General features: G+C 42.5%; 1 protein-coding gene and 1 long non-coding RNA gene across 9 annotated transcripts in view; one reads left to right on the plus strand and one right to left on the minus strand.

Annotated features, from left to right (window-relative positions):
* The window catches only part of LOC136144603 (uncharacterized), a 35,282-nt gene extending 21,283 nt beyond the window's left edge, over positions 1 to 13,999 (minus strand). Inside the window, exon 1 of the long non-coding RNA XR_010658610.1 lies at positions 13,867 to 13,999. This is a non-coding gene — a long non-coding RNA (uncharacterized lncRNA). The remainder of the gene's footprint in view (positions 1 to 13,866) is intronic.
* The window catches only part of LOC136144509 (GON-4-like protein), a 90,347-nt gene continuing 85,667 nt past the window's right edge, over positions 13,072 to 17,751 (plus strand). Inside the window, exons 1-3 of one of the 8 annotated variants that reach the window (XM_065902429.1) lie at positions 13,072 to 13,089; positions 14,739 to 15,000; positions 16,726 to 16,821. The gene's annotated coding sequence lies outside the window, so the exon portion shown is untranslated. Of the gene's footprint in view, positions 13,090 to 14,071; positions 14,162 to 14,259; positions 15,001 to 16,725; positions 16,822 to 16,974; positions 17,030 to 17,130; positions 17,151 to 17,751 lie in introns of those variants that run through there. The other 7 variants (XM_065902422.1, XM_065902416.1, XM_065902464.1 and 4 more) reach the window with 7 other exon arrangements.

Genomic DNA, 17,751 nt, shown 5'->3' on the forward strand with positions numbered 1-17,751 from the left:
CCACTCCTCACTGTCAGAAAAAGAGCTCTGCCCTTCTCATGGCACTGTGGCTTCCATTAATCATCAGATCTAGGACCTGTCAGAGGAATAACCTCTGACGGATAATCTGGAGCTCTTTAACAGTAACTCCTCCTTCCTCACTCCCATTGTTTCTTGTCAGGGCCCAAAGAAAGGAGACTGAATGATCGAAAGTCCTCTCATGGAGAAGGAAATGGCAATCCACTCCAGTATTCTTGCCTGGAAAAGTCCATGGACAGAGGAGTCTGGCAGGCTGAAGTCCATGGGATTACATGACTGAGCATGTGTGCATGAGGGTGGAGGGAAATGGGTTGGTAGCAATAAAGTGGTAGAACTGGAAAAAAAAAAAAAAAAAAGAAAGTCCTGTCATATAGGTCTGAGAAGCCCTGCAGCATATCCCTGGAAAGTATGAAGACTTCCTTCAGGTCATCTATGAATTTGAGTCAAGCACTCAGAGGCAGACAGCTGTGGATCTCTACAAGAGCCTGCAATTCTGCTCCAAGACTGACCTCAGCTGTTGAAGGACTTTGCTGCTTTCCTGTTACCTGAGCAAGCACTGGCCTGTGGATTAGTAAGTAGAGAGGGGGGCAAAGACCACACACTAGATCCCTGGGTCAGAGCAAGACTAGGCGTGGGTAGTGTTGATCAGGACCGTTCCAGACGCCTGGCTGTTTCCGTAGATAACTTTCCCCTAGTCCAGGGTCACAAGAGCCTCCTCCTTTTCAAGGGATGGTCTCCCCAACTCCTGTTATCTCCATGTAGAGTGAAGGGTTTGACCATTGTTGCCAGTGGAGACCTTAGGTACATCATAACTCTGCTCCTCACTGTTGCAAAATAGGCTTTTGTTCAACAAATATTTATTAAGTACCTGCTGTTTCAGGCAGAGTTCTAGGTATTGGAATGTAGTAATTATAAAAGAATAAAATCCTTGCCTTCATGGAGCTTATATTCTCATGGGGAAAGTCAAGTAGTAAACAGAATATTGTATATTGAAAAAAAAATATATTATAAAAATGACAAAATATATAAACAGTAAAAATATATCATGCTTTATAGTGATTATGTTGCAGTTTTATACACAGTGGTCTGGGAAGGCCACTATGGTTAGGTAACATTTGAAATGTTTGAGAATAAGTGTTTGAATTTGAAGCATATCCCAGTAGTTCTGATTTTCTTGTCATGATGGGTAAACACAGGAGTAAAGGATATGATATTAAACTGATAGTCTTAAAACAGTTAAATGGTGATCAGATGATTATACATAATTTTCTGTATTATTATGAGGATCAAATGAGTATATATGTGAGAATTCTCTGTAGACTGTGAAATGTGTCTGATTGCACAGTTCTGGAAACAGTAAGCAAATTGAGATATATAACTCTGGAATCTTTGATTTCCATTTTAGTTTTCTTGTGTTCACAGACCCCAGAAACCCAAGGTGGATAGATGCTAGGGTCTTAAGAAAGATCTCACAAGGAATCCTCTGGTGGTCCAGTCATTAGGACTTGACACTTTCACTGCTGGGTCCCAGGTTTGATCCCTGGTTGGGGAACTAAGATACCACAAGCTGCATGGTGAGGCCAAAAAAACAAAGATCTCACATTTGTAAACCAGAGCCTGTAACCAGGAAAGATTAATTTTGGTTTCATGCTTGATCTATGACTTTAACCCTTGTTTTTGCTGTTTTTGTTATTATAAGCATATGTAATGGTCTGCCTCAGAGAACCCTGTCCCATCTGCCTGACTCTTAAACTAAAATGCCTTTGTTTAGCTCACAGAGGGATAATCTGACCCTGCCCACCTATGAATGACTGTAAGGAAGAACTAATACCTCGCCCTGCCTGAGGCTAGCCATTCTAGGAGATACTTGCAAGAATTAAATGATCTTCTTACTTTGTTTCCTCATCTCACTCATCTCTGATTCATTGAAGAACCTGGCAGCATGCCCTGACAAGATGGTTATTTTGAGATTATTAGTCTGCCATCTTCTTGGTCAGCTGACTTTCCAAATAAAGTTGTAGCCTTTGCCTGAACACCTCATCCCTTGAATTTATTGGCCTCTCATGTGGCAAGCAGAGAGATCTTGGACTAACAAATTTAGCAAGCCAGTCCAGGAGCCTTGCTGATCATGGCTAGCCAGCCCCTATCAAGGAGTATTGAGATAAGGCCCAAAGTAGCTGCCAGAAGCATTTGTCTTGAGGACCTCTATTTTGAGGTTCCCTGAAATGGTGCCAACTGTCCCAGTGCTTGGCAGTTGAGACAAGGAACCGAAAAACTGCATTTTTAGGCTAAATCTACCCAACTCAATACCTGGTTCATTTGTTTGTGGTTTTGTGTGCCCTTTTTGTGTTATGAGTTGATGACCTCAGTTTTGTAGGGTAGATTGCTTTGGTTTGCACACCAGGAACATATTCCCCCCTCAATTTGTGCTTTTTCCTCTTTGATACAAGCCAGTTTGATTGGGGTACCCTGTTGTGGTGGGAGGTGGTGGACCACTTCAGTTAGAACCGGTTCATTGGGAACTAGTTCTTCTGGGGGTAAGCCTACCCTAATTGGAACTAGTTCATTTTTGTAGGGGCTTCCCAGGTGGCGCTTGTGGTAAAGAACCCACCTACCAATGCAGGAGATGTAAGAGAAACGGGTTCGATCCCTGGATTGGGAAGGTCCCCTGGTGAAGGAAATGGCAACCCACTCCAGTATTCTTGCCTGGAGAATCCCATGGACAGAGGAGCCTGGTGGACCATCAGTCCATGGAGTTGTAAAGAGTCAGACATGACTGAAATCACTGACTTACCCTACATTTTTGTAGGGTAAATTTATTTACCAGAATTGACAACCCATTCATCTGTCCATCAATGCAATTTGTGCTGTTTGTGTTGAAATTTGCCCGTGTCTTTTGTGTTTTAGTGTTATCAATTTTAAAGAATGGGAAATATTTCATCTCTCTTGAAGGAAAACTCTTTGGGGTGCATATATTACAATCAAACAGTTAGAAGTGCCTTGCAAAGGAGAGGAACACTCTGATAATGAACAACTCCGAGGATTCCCTTGTACTTGAGATGTCCAATTCTAATTTCCCCTACAGGAGCCCCAGGTAAATTTGTCAGTGGGGAGCTTCCCCTGTGAAGGAAAACTGAACTTTTGGAGGAAGATCACAGGTCTAATGGGTCGGGGAAGTCACATTGTAGTGACTTTCTGACTGGCTAGGTTTTGGTTTTTTTCTGGTTACTTTGGTCACACACAGACACCTGGTACTGTTTCCTCAAAGGCTTCTTTTAAAATTTCTTGCTTCTTTCTCTTGGAACCCTCTGCGAACAGATGAGTGGCTATGGAAGCAATTGAGGAACTCTGGCCTGGGTTACTCTTCTGTGTATTCCAAAGGTCCACCACGCAGTGTGCCCCAGTGCTGCCGCCCAGGAGATGAGGGCTCTCCTTTCCTCTTCCTCCCTTGAGCTGAGGACCAGACCAATTAATATCATGTGGTTACGGGTCAGACACTCCCTAAAAGCCATTAGGGAGTCTGCCGCTTGAAGACTCCATGATAGGATAAGTGGGATGTGGATCGGACCAGACAATTAATGTCCGCCCCCAGCAAGACAGCTTCCAAGCAACTCAGGAACATATTGGTTCAAGCAGAACACCGACCCCATTTCCCCCTAGCTGCCACTTTTCTGGCAAGATTACAAGGCAGATTCCTCAGCATGTCCTCCCTGTTGCCTTTGTCTTTTTCCCCTTCAGTCTAGATAGATTTTCGGGAGCATGGGTGTTAACTTCTGGGCCTTCCTGAGAGGCCTTCTACCCTAGGCTAGAGGAGGAGGAATGAAACTTTTTAGCATGGGTGAAAAGCTATGTCAGTCCTTTGGTTTCGTTGGGGTGGCCACTCAATTCTTTCTGGAAAGGAGAGGAAAACAGTTTTCCTAGGAAGAACTTGCCTATATCTTTGAGATGCAAATTTTAAAATGGGGAAATAAAAATCAGCTTATCCAAGGCAAACAAATCTTAAATGCATTTTCTGCAAGTATTTAGCTGTCTAGTCAAGTGAGCTTAAATTGTTCCATCTGTGAGAAACCCAACTTTTAATCCAACCTCTTTGTAAACTGATGGGTTTTACATTGCTGTACGTGACTCAGGATTGAAATCTTCAAATTAGAACTGAAGCCTCGTGTGTCTGTATGTATCTTTGTCTTTGGGTAAGATTGCCACGGTTGATATGTAAAAGAGCTCTATGTGACTGGCTTAAACAAAAGTTAATGCTTACAAACCAAACGATTCTAAACACAAGAGAAATTAAGCTACATAAATTTTAGTTTCATATGAATTGGGAAATATTCAATATTAAATTAGTACCTAGTATTCATGTTTAAGTCAGCTGATCTGATAGGCATGTCTTGAGTTATCAACATTAAATATAATAATAAGTATAATACTTTCAGTGTGCCTAGGTTTAATATAAGCTAAATAAGCAAATTTGTCAGCAAGGAAAATAACTCAATGTAAAGAAACTTTTGGAAAAAATACATAAATAAGAGTTTTTGAGTGAACCTTTAGAAATATATGTTTTAGATCTCTCCAGATATTCTACAACTTAAAAGTTAAAATTGTACTAAAATAAAGTGATGAAAGGTTTATGAAAAACTGGACCCCAAGGTGGGACTTCACTGGTAGTCTAACAGATAAGACTCTGCTCTTTATGCAGGGGGCCCAGGTTTGATCCCTGGTCAGGGAGCTAGATCCCACATGCCGCAACTAAGACCTAGCGCAGCCTAAATAAATAAATAAAGTATTTTTAAAAAATGGACCCCCCCAGATGGTTTTATACACTATCGGTCAGGATTTACTAAATTTAAAACAAGTTTAATGGAGTAAATGACTGAAGTGACTTAGCACACACAATGGAGTAAATGAACTTATAAAGTAAGCTGGTGCAAAACGTAAATCTGACTTTTCTCTCTGTTAAGACAGGTTTCTGAAGATGCTAAACTGACTTTGATAACAGATTTTCAGTTTATATACCTTTTAAGTAATCTATATTTGCTGTTGAAATCTTTTATTGTCACTTTGGCTGAGTTTCACAGTGACCTATGGTCCTATTTGTATTTTAAAATGTCTTTTTTGCTGTTCCTTTGGGCTTCCCAAGTCAAATTATAACAAAGTTCCTAATTTTGAGGTGCTTCAAAGGGCCCGTTAGGTGACCAAAGGGAGATACTTAAACTAATTAGTTTCTCTTGGTCTATTAAACTACAAGAGATGTGTTTTCAAATGGATAATAATCTTTTAAGTTATATGGTAAATGGTACAGATATTCTAGAGATTGTATGGAGTTCCTGGGAATCTGATGTATCCTGGTAGACTGTTGTCAGTCACAGTTGTAGTTATTTTCTGAAAGTGTTGTGTCACAGCAGCGGTTGGACTGCTTTGTTAATTGCATTGTAATCAAGTTTCAGCTATGCCTTTTTTAAGGTTTCTTTTTTTTTTTTTAAGGTTTCTTTGTGGACAGTTATGCTTTCACAGTAATGCCTTTGCAAAAATGTCTCCTCAAGATTTGTAAAAAGAACTTTAAATACAAGTTTCTGATTTTCAGACCATAATGCTGCACTGAAGAAAGAAACTGATGAATTCTAATGGGAAACCTGATGACTTTACAAAGCTGTTAACAAAAAAGATTAGTTACGTAAGACTGAGTAAACTAGTAAATATGGTTGTAATTTTTATGGTTTCTATCTAAAAGGATTATTGGTTTAAATATGTGTTCTCCAGGTATATGAAAAACTTTCTCTGTAAACTAATTATGACTTACAGTAACTTGGTAAATTGTACCTTTTATGAGAGAAATTGAAATACTTACCTTTTTCTGTCTGGTTGATCCTGCCAGTAGCATATGCTTGTCTCAAAGATTAAGCCAGGTATGTGCAGGTACACACTGCCAGTATAGTGAAACAGCTAATAGCTCATTGAATCAGTTATGACTGCTTTGGTCTTTCAGTTATTGTAACTGGATTACAAAGTTATGCTAATCATTGTTTAAATTTGTTCTTTGTTTTCAAACCATGCTTTTTGTCTTCTGACTGCACTATGTCATTGTCATTGTTACTAGCTGCATTATTTATATTGTCTAATTTATAAGACTGTTATCTCTTGCAGTTGCCTATGTGTAAATCAGGCCTCCAACAAAACTTCTATGGCTAAACACTGTTTAAGGAATAATTATAATAGTGTGATTCTGGGCATGGGAAGAAGCAACAAGAGAAAATGTTTCCTGGATAATATTAATAGTTAGACAGGATCCAGAGAATTTTAATTTTTGATCGGGCCTGGTCCAAAATTTAACACCCAGAGTGACATACCAAGTATTTTTGCCTGATCTAGGATGTGCCTCCCAGCACCATGGGACAAAATTTGATTATGAAGTGCCTCCCAAATATTGATCCTGACCAAGTTCCTGACCAAGAGGGGAGAATCTGAGAAATGGAATATTTCCCACAATCAATGATTACAACCCTTCAGCATGAACCAGTGAGCCCCAAGGAAGGGAAATCAGACTGCAATCACTCCCTATGGTGAATTCTGAGGAAACTCTGAGACTGTAGGATTATAGGCCCCAGATAGCTGAAATGCATATATATATATATGTAAATGATTTAATGAGCCCTGACTCTTGGCGTCTTCCCATGGCTAGAAAAGCACTAAATTTGTTAACTTGAGATGCTGCCCCTTGGGTAAAGTTTAGTATTCCTAAGTCTACAGGTGTAAGGTGGACACTTTTCCAGGAGGAATAAAGACAGACAAATCTCAACATCCGGAGCCCTGGCACTGATGGCAGACACTCCCAGAGAGATCCATCTGACAAAAAGAATAGTTGTCACCCCCTTTTCCCACAAGATTGTGGGATGGACATTGACAGTGGGGAATTCTAATCAGGAAGGGTTCATTTTGACTCCATGCTGGATCTATTTCTTTGACTGTAACCTTTGTTTTTCCTGGTTTTGTTATTATAAACATATATAGTGTCCTGCCTCAGAGAACCTTGCCCCTTCTGCCTGACCTTTAAGCTAAAGTGCCTTTGTTTAGCTCTTAAAGAGATAATCTAACTCTGCCTGAGACTTGCCATTCTAGAAGATATTTACAAGAATTAAATGGTCTTTTTACTTTGTTTCCTTATCTCCCCCATCTCTGATTCCTAAAAGAATCTGGCATGCATGCCCTGCCAAGAAGGTTATTTTGAGACATTAGTCTGCCATCTTGGTCAGCTGGCTTTCCAAATAAAGGCATATCCCTTACCTGAACACCTCCTCCCTTGGGTTTATTGGCCTCTCTTGTGGTGCAGAGCAAGCTTAGACTCAGTAACAAGCCTTGTCATCCCCCATGTCCCCAGGACATTTTTCTTGGTTTTTATGCTTAGAACCCTCAAGTCCCGGTCAAGCTGTATAGATGACTCCTCTTTTGCCCTCTTTCCACTCTGGTTGTTTGAAGAGCAGCAGGCTTTTGAGAAGAGTCACAAGTTTCTTCAGCAGCTGGAAATTTACTTTGCAGAGAGCCCCTCACACCACCAAAAGGCAGGCCCTTTTGGGCCTATCAAGGCAGGCCCTCCAGAACTGTGCAGACTGCTTTCCCCAGGAGATCACTGAGGTAATCTGTCTTGTCCTGCTTCCCTTCCAGGGGCCCTGTCTTACCTCTAGACTGGGCAATCACCATCCATGACCCCCTGTACCCTCCAGTTCCTTTCTTCTCCTGGGGGCCTGCTCTATCCTCTATGGTTTCCCTCCCTCTGGGCCCCCTCAGCACTCCAGGCCAACCCACCTGCCTTCTGGGGACACAATTCTGTCCTCTAGGGTTCCCTCTGTCCTCCAGGGTCATCTCTGAGGGCACCCTCTGCCCACGAATGTCCTGGAGGTGTAGGAGGGAGGGGAAACTGTTCGGGGCTGGCTCGGGAAAGGTCCCCATGGGTGTGGAGGCGAGGAGAATCCATGTGGTGTCCCCCCACCTATGGCCCTGGGAATCCTGGGGACCCCATGCCCTATCCTCTGCACCCTAAAGCCAGAGGCACTTAAGAGGCCCCCTTGGCTGGATGAAGCCAGGGCTGCCCCTCACCCTCATCCAGCCTTTTCTGGAGGCTTGGGCCTGAATTAGAACCCCACCCCCACCTAAATCCCACCTTCACCTAAATACTGCCACTGTCTAGCCCTTCCATACCTAAGTCCAACCCTTCACAACCAAGGTTTTTTCTACCTTTTTGTTTTGTTTTTACTGTTTCCCAGTGGAGTTTGATTTTATTCTCTAGTGTAAATGTGTATTCTTATTTTTTCTACTATTTCTGTTAGTTTTCTAAACTTACTCTATTATTTTTTTAACGCTTGTTATTCTGCTCACACTTAATTTTCTCATTTTTTATTTATATGTATGTGTGTATATATATATATATATATTTTCTTTTCTTTGTTATTGGAGTCCAGTTTTACCCTTCAGTGGTTATCTTATTCTTTGTTATTGTTCTGCCCCCCCCGCCCTTTTTTTTTCCTCTTTCTCTCTTTTTTCTCCTCCACACTCCACAGTTTGTGGGATCCTGGTTCACAGGGCCAGATATCAGGCCTTAGCCCCTGAGGCAGGAGTACTGAGTACAAATTGTTGGACTAACAGAAGATGTCAGGCCCCAAGGAATATTAATCAGAGTGAGACATCACATAGGTTCACATATCAACACCAAGACCTGGCTCTACCCAACTGCCTGCAAACTCCATGCTGGGAACCTCAGGCAAAACAATAATAAGACAGGAACACAGTCCCACCCATTAAAAAAAAAAAAAAACTAAACACGGAAAGACCGAAAAAATATGTTACAGATGAAGGAGCAAGGTAAATAAACTACAAGACCAAATAAATAAAGAGGGAATAGGCAATCCATCTGAAAAAGAATTTAGAGTAATGATAGTAAAAAATTTTCAAAATATTGAAAACAGAATTGATAAAATGCAAGAAACATTTAACACACTTAACAAAGACCTAGAAGAAATAAAGAATAACCAGTGACAACACAATCACTAAAAATTAAACATGCTCTAGAAGGAATCAATGGAACTACTGAGGCAGAAGAACGAGTAAGTGAGTTGGAAGATAGAATGTTAAAAATAACTGCCAAAGAGCAGAAAAAAGAATGAAAAGATTTGAAGACAGTTTCAGAGATCTCCGTGACAATATTAAACACAAACATTTGAATTATAGGGATCCCAGAAGAAGCAGCATCTTCCCTGGTGGCTCAGATGGTAAAGAATCTGCCTGCAATGTGGAAGACCTGGGTTTGATTCCTGGGTTGGGAAGATCCCCTGGAGGAGGGTATAGCAATCCACTTTGGTATTCTTGCCTCAGGAAACCCCATGGACAGAGAAGCCCGGCAGGCTACAGTCCATGGGGTCACAAAGAGTTGGACACAACTGAGTGATTAAGCACAGCACAGAAAAAGAAGATAAAAAGAAACACATGAGAAAATATTTCAGAAGATTATAGTCAAAAAATTCCCTAACATGGGAAAGGAAATAGCCACCAAAATTCAGGAAGCCCAGAGAGTCCTATTTAGGATATGCCAAAAGAAAAATACACCAAGACGCATATTAATCAAATCAACAAAGACTAAACACAAAGAAAAAATGCGAAAGGCAAAAATTAACATGCAAAAGAATCCACATAAAGCCAACAGCTGATTTTTCAAGAGAAACACTGCAGGCCAGAAAGGAGTGGCAGGATATCTTTAAAGTCCTGAAAGAAAAAAACCTACAACCTAGATTACTCTACCCAGTAAGGATCTCATTCAGATTTAATGGTGAAAATTTAAAGCCTTATAGACAAACAGTCTAAGACAATTGAGCACCACCCAAGCAGCCTTACAACAAATGCTAAAGGAACTTCTCCAGCAGGAAACACAAGAAAGAGACTCACAAAAACAAACTCTAAACAAGAAAATGGCAGTAGGAACATACATATCAATAATTACCTTAAATGTAAACGGTCCTCAGCACTGTGGACTTGGTTTGCTTATACTGATTTGTGTTTCACATAAAGCAGCCCGGGAAGTGTTATAGGTCACCCTTCTACCTGGGAACCCATTTACCTCAACTGTTACATAAGGCCATGAGCTGTGTCTGGTTTCAGGAGGATATTCCACAGAAGGTCAGAGACATCAAGGGAACATTTCATGCAAGGATGGGCATGATAAAGGACAGAAATGGTAAGGATCTAACAGAAGCAGAATAGAGTAAGAAGGGGTGGCAGGAATACATAGAAGAACTATATTTTAAAAGGTCTTAATGACCTGGATCACCACAACGATGTGGTCACTCACCTAGAGTGAGACATCCTGGAGTGTGAAATCAAGTGGTCCTTAGGAAGCATTACTACAAAGAAAAACTAGTAGAGGTGATGGAATTCCAGCTGAGCTATTTAAAATCCTAAAAGATGATGCTATTAAAGTGTTGTACTCAATATATTAGTAAATTTGGAAAACTCAGCAGTGGCCACTGAACTGGAAAAGGTCAGTTTTCATTCCAGTCCCAAAGAACAACAATGTTCAGCAAGGCCAAAGAATGTTCAAACTGTCATACAGTTGCACTCATTTCACATAATAGTAGGTTATGCTCAAAATTCTTCAAGCTAGGCTTCAGCAGTACATGAACTGAGAACTTCCAGGAGTACAAGTTGATTTTAGATAAGGCAGAGGAATCAGAGATCAAATTGCCAACATTTGTTGGATCATAGAGGAAGCAAGAAATTCCAGAAAAACATCTACTTCTGCTTCATTGACTATGCTAAAGCCTTTGTGTGGATCACAACAAACTGGAAAATTCTTAAATAGATCGGGAATACCAGACCAGCTTACCTGTCTCCTGAGAAACCTGTATGCAGGTCAAGAAGCAACAGATAGAACAACAGACTGGTTCGACAAGGCTGTATATTGTCACCCTGTTTATTTAACTTATATGCAGAGTACATCATGTGAAATGCCAGGCTGGATGAAACACAAGCTGTAATCAAGATTGCTGGGAGAAATATCAACAACATATGCAGATGATAACCACTCTTATGGCAGAAAGTGAAGAAGAACTAAAGAGGCTCTTTATTTATTTATTTTTGGTTGCACTGGGTCTCCGTTGCTGTGTGCAGGCTTTCTCTAGTTGCGGCGAGCAGGTACAACTCTCTAGTTGCTGTGTGCGGGCTTCTTATTGCAGTGGCTTCTCTTGTAGAGCGGGGGCTCTAGGGCAGCATGGTCAGTAACTGTGGCCCATGGGCTTCGTTGCCCCTTGGCATATGGACTCTTCCCACACCAGGGATTCAACTCATGTCCCCTGCATTGACAGGCAGATTCTCAACTACTGTACCACCAGGGAAGTCCTAAAAAGACTCTTGATGAAGGTGAAAGAGGGGAGTGAAAAAGCTAGCTTAAAACTCAACATTCAGAAAACTAATATCATGGCATCTGGTCTGATTATTTCATGGCAAATAGATGGGGAAAAAGTGGAGACAGTGACAGAGTTTCTTTTCTTGGGCTCCAAAATCACTGCACACATTGACTGAGCCATGAAATTAAAGCTGCTTGCTCCCCGGAAGGAAAGTTAACGACAAACCTGGACAGCACATTAAAAAACAGAGACATTACGTGGCTGACAAAGGTCTGCGTGGTCAAAGCTACGGTGTTTTTGGTAATCAGGTACAGATGTGAGAGACCATAGAGAAGGCTGAGCACTGAAGAATTGATGCTCTCAAGGTTTGGTGCTGGAGAAGACTCCTGAGGGTCCCTTGGACTACAAGATCAAACCAGTCAATCCTGAAAGAAATCAACCCTGAATATTCATTGGAAGGACTGATTATAAAGCTGAAGCTCCAATATTTTGGCCACCTAATGTGAAGAGCCCACTCATTGGAAAAGACCCTGATGCTGGGAAAGTTGGAAGGCAAAAGAAGAAAAGGGAGGCAGAGGATGAGATGGTTAGATGCCATCACTGGCTTAATGTACATGAATTTGAGCAGACTCCAGGAGATAGGACAGGGAAGCTTGGCGTGCTGCAGTCCATGGGATCACAAAGAGTAGGACATGACTTGGTGACAGATGAAGAAGAACAAGAAACCATAATGAAAAATTATATATATATATGTATATATATATTTCATTTAATTTGCTGCACATAAGAAACTAACAAAACACTAAGTCAACTATACCTCAATAAAATTTTTTTAAAATTCCAGCTTCCACAGATTGAAAACAGGATGAGGTCAATAGGATTACATATAACAGGGATAAATGTAAAATTCTATTTGGCCTTCAAAACCTATTGATGGGCAATAGGAGACCTCACTTGATGAGTCTGAGTAAAAATAACTTAGTTGTTTAGGTCAAAACAAGCTAAAAAAAAAAAAAAACAAGCTTGGAGTATACCTAGGCTAATGCTGACTTATACTGTCAGTGCAAGCTCCAAATCACAGAAAGGGTAATATAATTTCATCTGCCCTGGTCATGACACATAGGAAGTTCTCTATTTCTGATAAAAACAAAAATTCCTGTTTTTTGTATTCTTCTGCCAGGCATGTTTTAGAGCATTCTCTAAGGAAAAAGAAAAGCCATTTCCTAGTTGGATTGTGGCCCCACCCTAAACACTGGAGTCTGGATGCTCAGACCTTCTGGATTGTCTGAGACATAGAATCTCTTAAGGGAAATGAAAGAACCCTCTCTCACCCGCTTCTCCCATCCAAACTGGGATAGGACTGAGACAGAAGCAGGGCAATTCTTTTCTCTTTGGGAACTAGGAAAACACAGCACAGGAAGTTTGCTACCTTAACACATTTTGGAGGAATCCCCCAGAGGAAAAATTTCCTTGTGAGTTTTTCTTTCCCATCTGCTTCCCTATTTTCCACCCCACTCTCTGCTCCAGGGAGTGTAACTGATCGTGGAGCCTGTAGCGTTGGGTCTGGGACCAGCCGCTCGAGATGACGTAATGCTTTCTCGGGTACACAAAGCGGCCTCCCCCGGGCTCGGCCTCTTGCGCCCCTCCCCCTCCGGCCCGGATCGGGCCCCCGCCAGCACCAGCGCGGGTGAGTCCCCCTTTTTGAAAAGCCAGCCCAGGTAAACGGGGAACAAAGGCCTGAGAAGAAGAGCCTAGGCGCTGCCAGGAGGCCCAGAAATAGACATCACGTCATCCCCCAGCCCAGCAGCGCCAAGCGCCATTTGGTAGCATCGGACGGACCCCACCATTACGATGCAGAACAGACACGGCAGGGCTCACGTTTCCTCCCAGCGCCAGCATCCAGCTGACCGGCCTCAGGAGTGGCTTCCTTTTTGCTCTCCACCCCCGCACCCTTCTTTCCCCAGAGGCCGCCGCCTCCCCTGGCTGCCTGCCACACAGCCCACGGTCTCCAAGCTGCCATCTTGATGCCCCATCCCCCTTGCCACCTCCCTCCCCCGCAGCCCTGAGGAGTGGGAGGGGGAGGAAGGGGCACCGCCCTGCGTGCCCCAAGGGGGAGGGCTCGGCCTACCTCACCTCTCCTCCCCCCGAAGGAGGGACTCACGTCCTTCGCAGGCTCTCTGTTTCCCACCTCCAGCGGCACTGACAGTGCACCATCCAAGGTTTTCGCATCCTGGACGTCCCCACCCTTGGTGTGACTCCGGCCTGCTCAGGTCCTGTAGCCCATGGCTCAGGTTCGGACGCTGTCCATTGTCCGCGATATCACCGCCGTAGGCCCGATTCTAGAGGGACTGGCACTTGGAGGCCAGTCTTGATCTGGGCTGCACGCTCTGCCCAGCCGCTGAGCTCCCTTGGCTTGGCAACGGTTTCACCCACCCCAGGCTTAGTTTGCCAGATTTCTACTTACCAAAGCTAGGTCGGATGTTGGTGATCTCAGCCATGTAATCAGAGGCTATTGCTATAAATGCTTTTGCAATGGTCAGACAAGTCTGGGGCCTCCAGTGGGTACCGAGGCCGCCGCTGCAGAGCATTAGGTTAGGGAAGGGCAAGGTATCTGGTGGATGCCTCCTGCGACGGTCTGGTCCCTGGTTGACAGCTGCGGTCGCCTCTTAAGATGTTCCAGAGTTGCGCTGAGCAAAGGATGCAGGTGCAGCCAGACTGGTCCTGACGCCAGGAGGACCTTCATCCTCCAGATGAAGGAGGTAGGCCCCTCCTTCCTCCGAACGGCCTTAGGCAAAAGACTCCGCCTCTGTCCGAAAAGTTCCGGAAGGCAAGCTCCGCCCTTTTCCGGAAGATCCCTGGGAGGGCATCCCTTCCATCGCCAAGATTTCGAGAGAATGAGACCCCACCTATTTAGGGCTTGTGGGTCTATAAGGTGAAATCCTCAAGGCTTGATGAAGGAGAAGTGTACGTACTTTATCATATGAGATCCTCTAGATCTTGTAATTCGGATTCCCCAGGCTTAATATAGCAGCAGAATGTTCTGGGCGAGGGGAAAGCAGGATTTTGCAAAAATAAAATTCTGTATTTCCTGCATTTGAAATATCAATTGCATTATTGTTATGCATTTCTGAGACCACTAAATGTTATTATTGAAATGTTTTTAAACTTTAAAAGCTGTGATTAAAGACCAAACCTGGTGATGGTTGCACAACGTTGAAAATTAACTGAAAATAGTTGAATTGTATAAGTAAAATGGATGGATTCTGTGATGTGTAAACTGAAGCTGCTTTTTAAAAAAGACTAATGAAGAGTGCCAAAGTTAATCATTGTTGGAAGTTTCAGGTGCTGAGAACTGCTTAGGCGAAAGAAAGCGCACAGGAGAGAGAGCAAACCAACGGATCTACAGGACAGAAACTAAACTGGAAGCTTCTAGAGACTTCTTTGGAATTTGAAAGAGTTAGGATGATTCTCGGTTAGAGTCACTATTGGTGGTTATCTCCATGATTACATCAAGTTCGCCATTTTTGGCTGTGGATACTTTCATCTCGCTTCAATTCTGTTTACAGACAGGATCAGGTCAAGTAAATTATTCAAATTTGTAAGTATTTGTTGGTGGTTCACCAGTAATAAGAGAGACATGAATGTATTTTTCCAGCTTTGACATTCTGTACTTCTAGAAAAGAGGAAAGAACATGGTTTTAGGAGTTATTCATTCAAAACACATGTATTGAATTTATTGGCCTTTGTCTGTGTTCCAGGCACCTTCCTGGAAACCGGATTAATACATTAGAACCTAGAGTCAGGATATCTGATTCCATCTGATAGTTGTGCATCTTTGTGAAATCACCTACACAGCTGAGCCAAAATTTTGTCTTGTTTAAACCAGGAGATATAATAATAGCCATTGTCTCATGGAATTTATTGTGATGATTGAAAATAATCACCTGTGATAAGTGAAAGCATTTTATAAGCAGAGTGTTATACAGATATTAATAATTACTGTGGGTTGAATTAAAGACTTATTGTTGTTCAATTAGTTGTGTCCGACTCTTTGCGACCCCACAGACCACAGCATTCTGGCTTCCCTGTCCTTCATTATCTCCCAGAGTTTGCTCAAACTCATATCCATTGAGTCAATGATGCCATCCAACCATCTTATCCTCTGTCGCCCCCTTCTCCTCATGCTCGCAAATCTTTCGTAGCATCAGGGTCTTTTCCAATGAGTCGGCTTTTCCCATCAGGTGGCCAAAGTACTGGAGCATCAGGTTAATAATCAGTCCTTCCGATGAATATTCAGGATTGATTTCTTTTAGGACTGACTGGTTTGATCTCCTTGTAGTCCAAGGGACTCTCAAGAGTCTTCTCCAATGCCACCATTCAAAAGCATCAATACTTCAGCGCTTATCCTTCTTTATGTTTGAACTCTCACATCCATACATGGCTACTGGAAAAGCCATAGCTTTGACTATATGGATCTTTGTCAGCAAAGTAATGTCTCTGCTTTTTAATATACTGTCTAGGTTTGTCATATCTTTTCTTCCAAGGAGCAAGAGTCTTTTAATTTCATAACTGTAGTCACCGCCCACAGTAATTTTGGAGCCCAAGAAAAATTCTGTCACTGTTTCCATTTTTTCCCATCTGTTTCCCATGAAGTGATGGGACTGGATGCCTTGATTTTAATTTCTTGAACGTTGAGTTTTGAGTCAGTTTTTTCACTCTCCTATTCCACTTTTATCAAGAAGCTCCTTATCCACAGCAGGCCTGCCAGGCTTGCCCCAATAAAGGCAATTCCAACCTCCAAAAAAAAAAAAGAAAAGAAAAGAAAAGAAAAAAGCTTTTTGGCTCTTTAGTACCTCTTCCCTTTCTGCCGTTAGGATAGTGTCATCTGCATATCTGAGGTTATTGATATTTCACCTGGCAATCTTGATTGTAGCTTGTGCTTCATTCAGTCTGGCATTTAGCGTGACATACTCTGCATATAAGTTAAATAAGCAGGGTAACAATATACAGCCTTGATGTACTGCTTTCCCAATTGTGAATCAGTCTGTTGTTCCTTGTTTGGTTCTAACTGTTGCTTCTTGACCTGCATACAGGTTTGTTAGGAGACAGGTAAGGTGGTCGGGTATTCCCCATCTCTTTAATAATTTTCCAGTTTGTTGTGATCCAGACAGTCAAAGGCTTTGGTATCATCAATGAAGCAGAAGTAGATGTTTTTCTGAAATTCCTTACTTTTTGCTTTATTCAGGAAACTGTACTATTTGTAACCCAAGAATTCTTTCTGAAATTTCATGAATTCTCCATTTTCTTGGGTCCCCTATTCCAGGTGTTTTGCGGCGAGAAGGACTGTCAACTTAAACCACTGAACCTTAATACCCAGTTTTGTTTTGAGTAGGATTGCTCCGTGGACAGAGAGAGACAGGTATTGCCTTTAAACTTTTTTGCCCACAACGGAAGTACTATCCTTTTGGCTTCATTGTGCCCTAAAATAGAATGGCGTCTGAGATTAGCGCATGCTCTTTAACTCCCTGACGCGGCGTATCGCGACCTCGGGGCGAGCACGTCAGTCGCTGCGGTTGACTGACTTCCGGTGATACCGAAGCTGAGTTTCCGCGGGATCCGGCTGGCTGGTGAGGGTACTGGGTCGAGTGCGGTGGGGCGGGAACAGGCAGCTTGGAACTGTACGTTCGGACGAAGGATGTCCAGGCTGAGGCGGTTTGGTCTAGGGCTGGTGAGGATTGCTTGGTAGAGGTAGGGAAGTGAAGGTGTCATCTGGGAGTGGAGACTTGGGCCAGCGTTCCGCGTCGAGTTGAAAAGAGCAGTTAGGACCCCTTTGTGAAATCTTTTTCCAGGAGGGGTCCGCTCCACGTTTGCCACCGGATTTGCCTTCATTCATGCTGTTGGTTTGATTGCAGTTCCCAGAGATTGGGCAGAACCTCTGTTGTATTTGTTGTTTCTGAGCTGATCCCTGTGTGCTACTGACTTTGAATAGTAGCTGTATTTCTTTTTTTCATTCCCCCTCACCACCCCACCTTTTTTTTGACCTCAGTTATTTATCTGAAATGTAAGGCTTGCCTGAACTAATGCCACTACCCTAATTCTCTCTCAGCTTTTCCTTTTCAGAGGAATCCTTACTTGTTTATTGAAGTTTAATTATCAAGTTACGGACAAAAGTTGGTTTGGCCTGTGCTGGGGAATTAAAGTGGTTTAAAACTAACTTTATAGTTCAGACTCTTAGAAAGTACTTTATGTTGCCATCCTCTAGTCCAGCTTTTCACCTGGTGTCTGGTAGATGGGTGTTCAGGCCTTACTTGAAGATTATTAGTGATGAAGAACTCACTGTATCAATCAC

This window comes from Muntiacus reevesi, chromosome 1, assembly GCF_963930625.1.
Source record: "Muntiacus reevesi chromosome 1, mMunRee1.1, whole genome shotgun sequence".
Taxonomy (NCBI): Eukaryota; Metazoa; Chordata; class Mammalia; order Artiodactyla; family Cervidae; genus Muntiacus; species Muntiacus reevesi.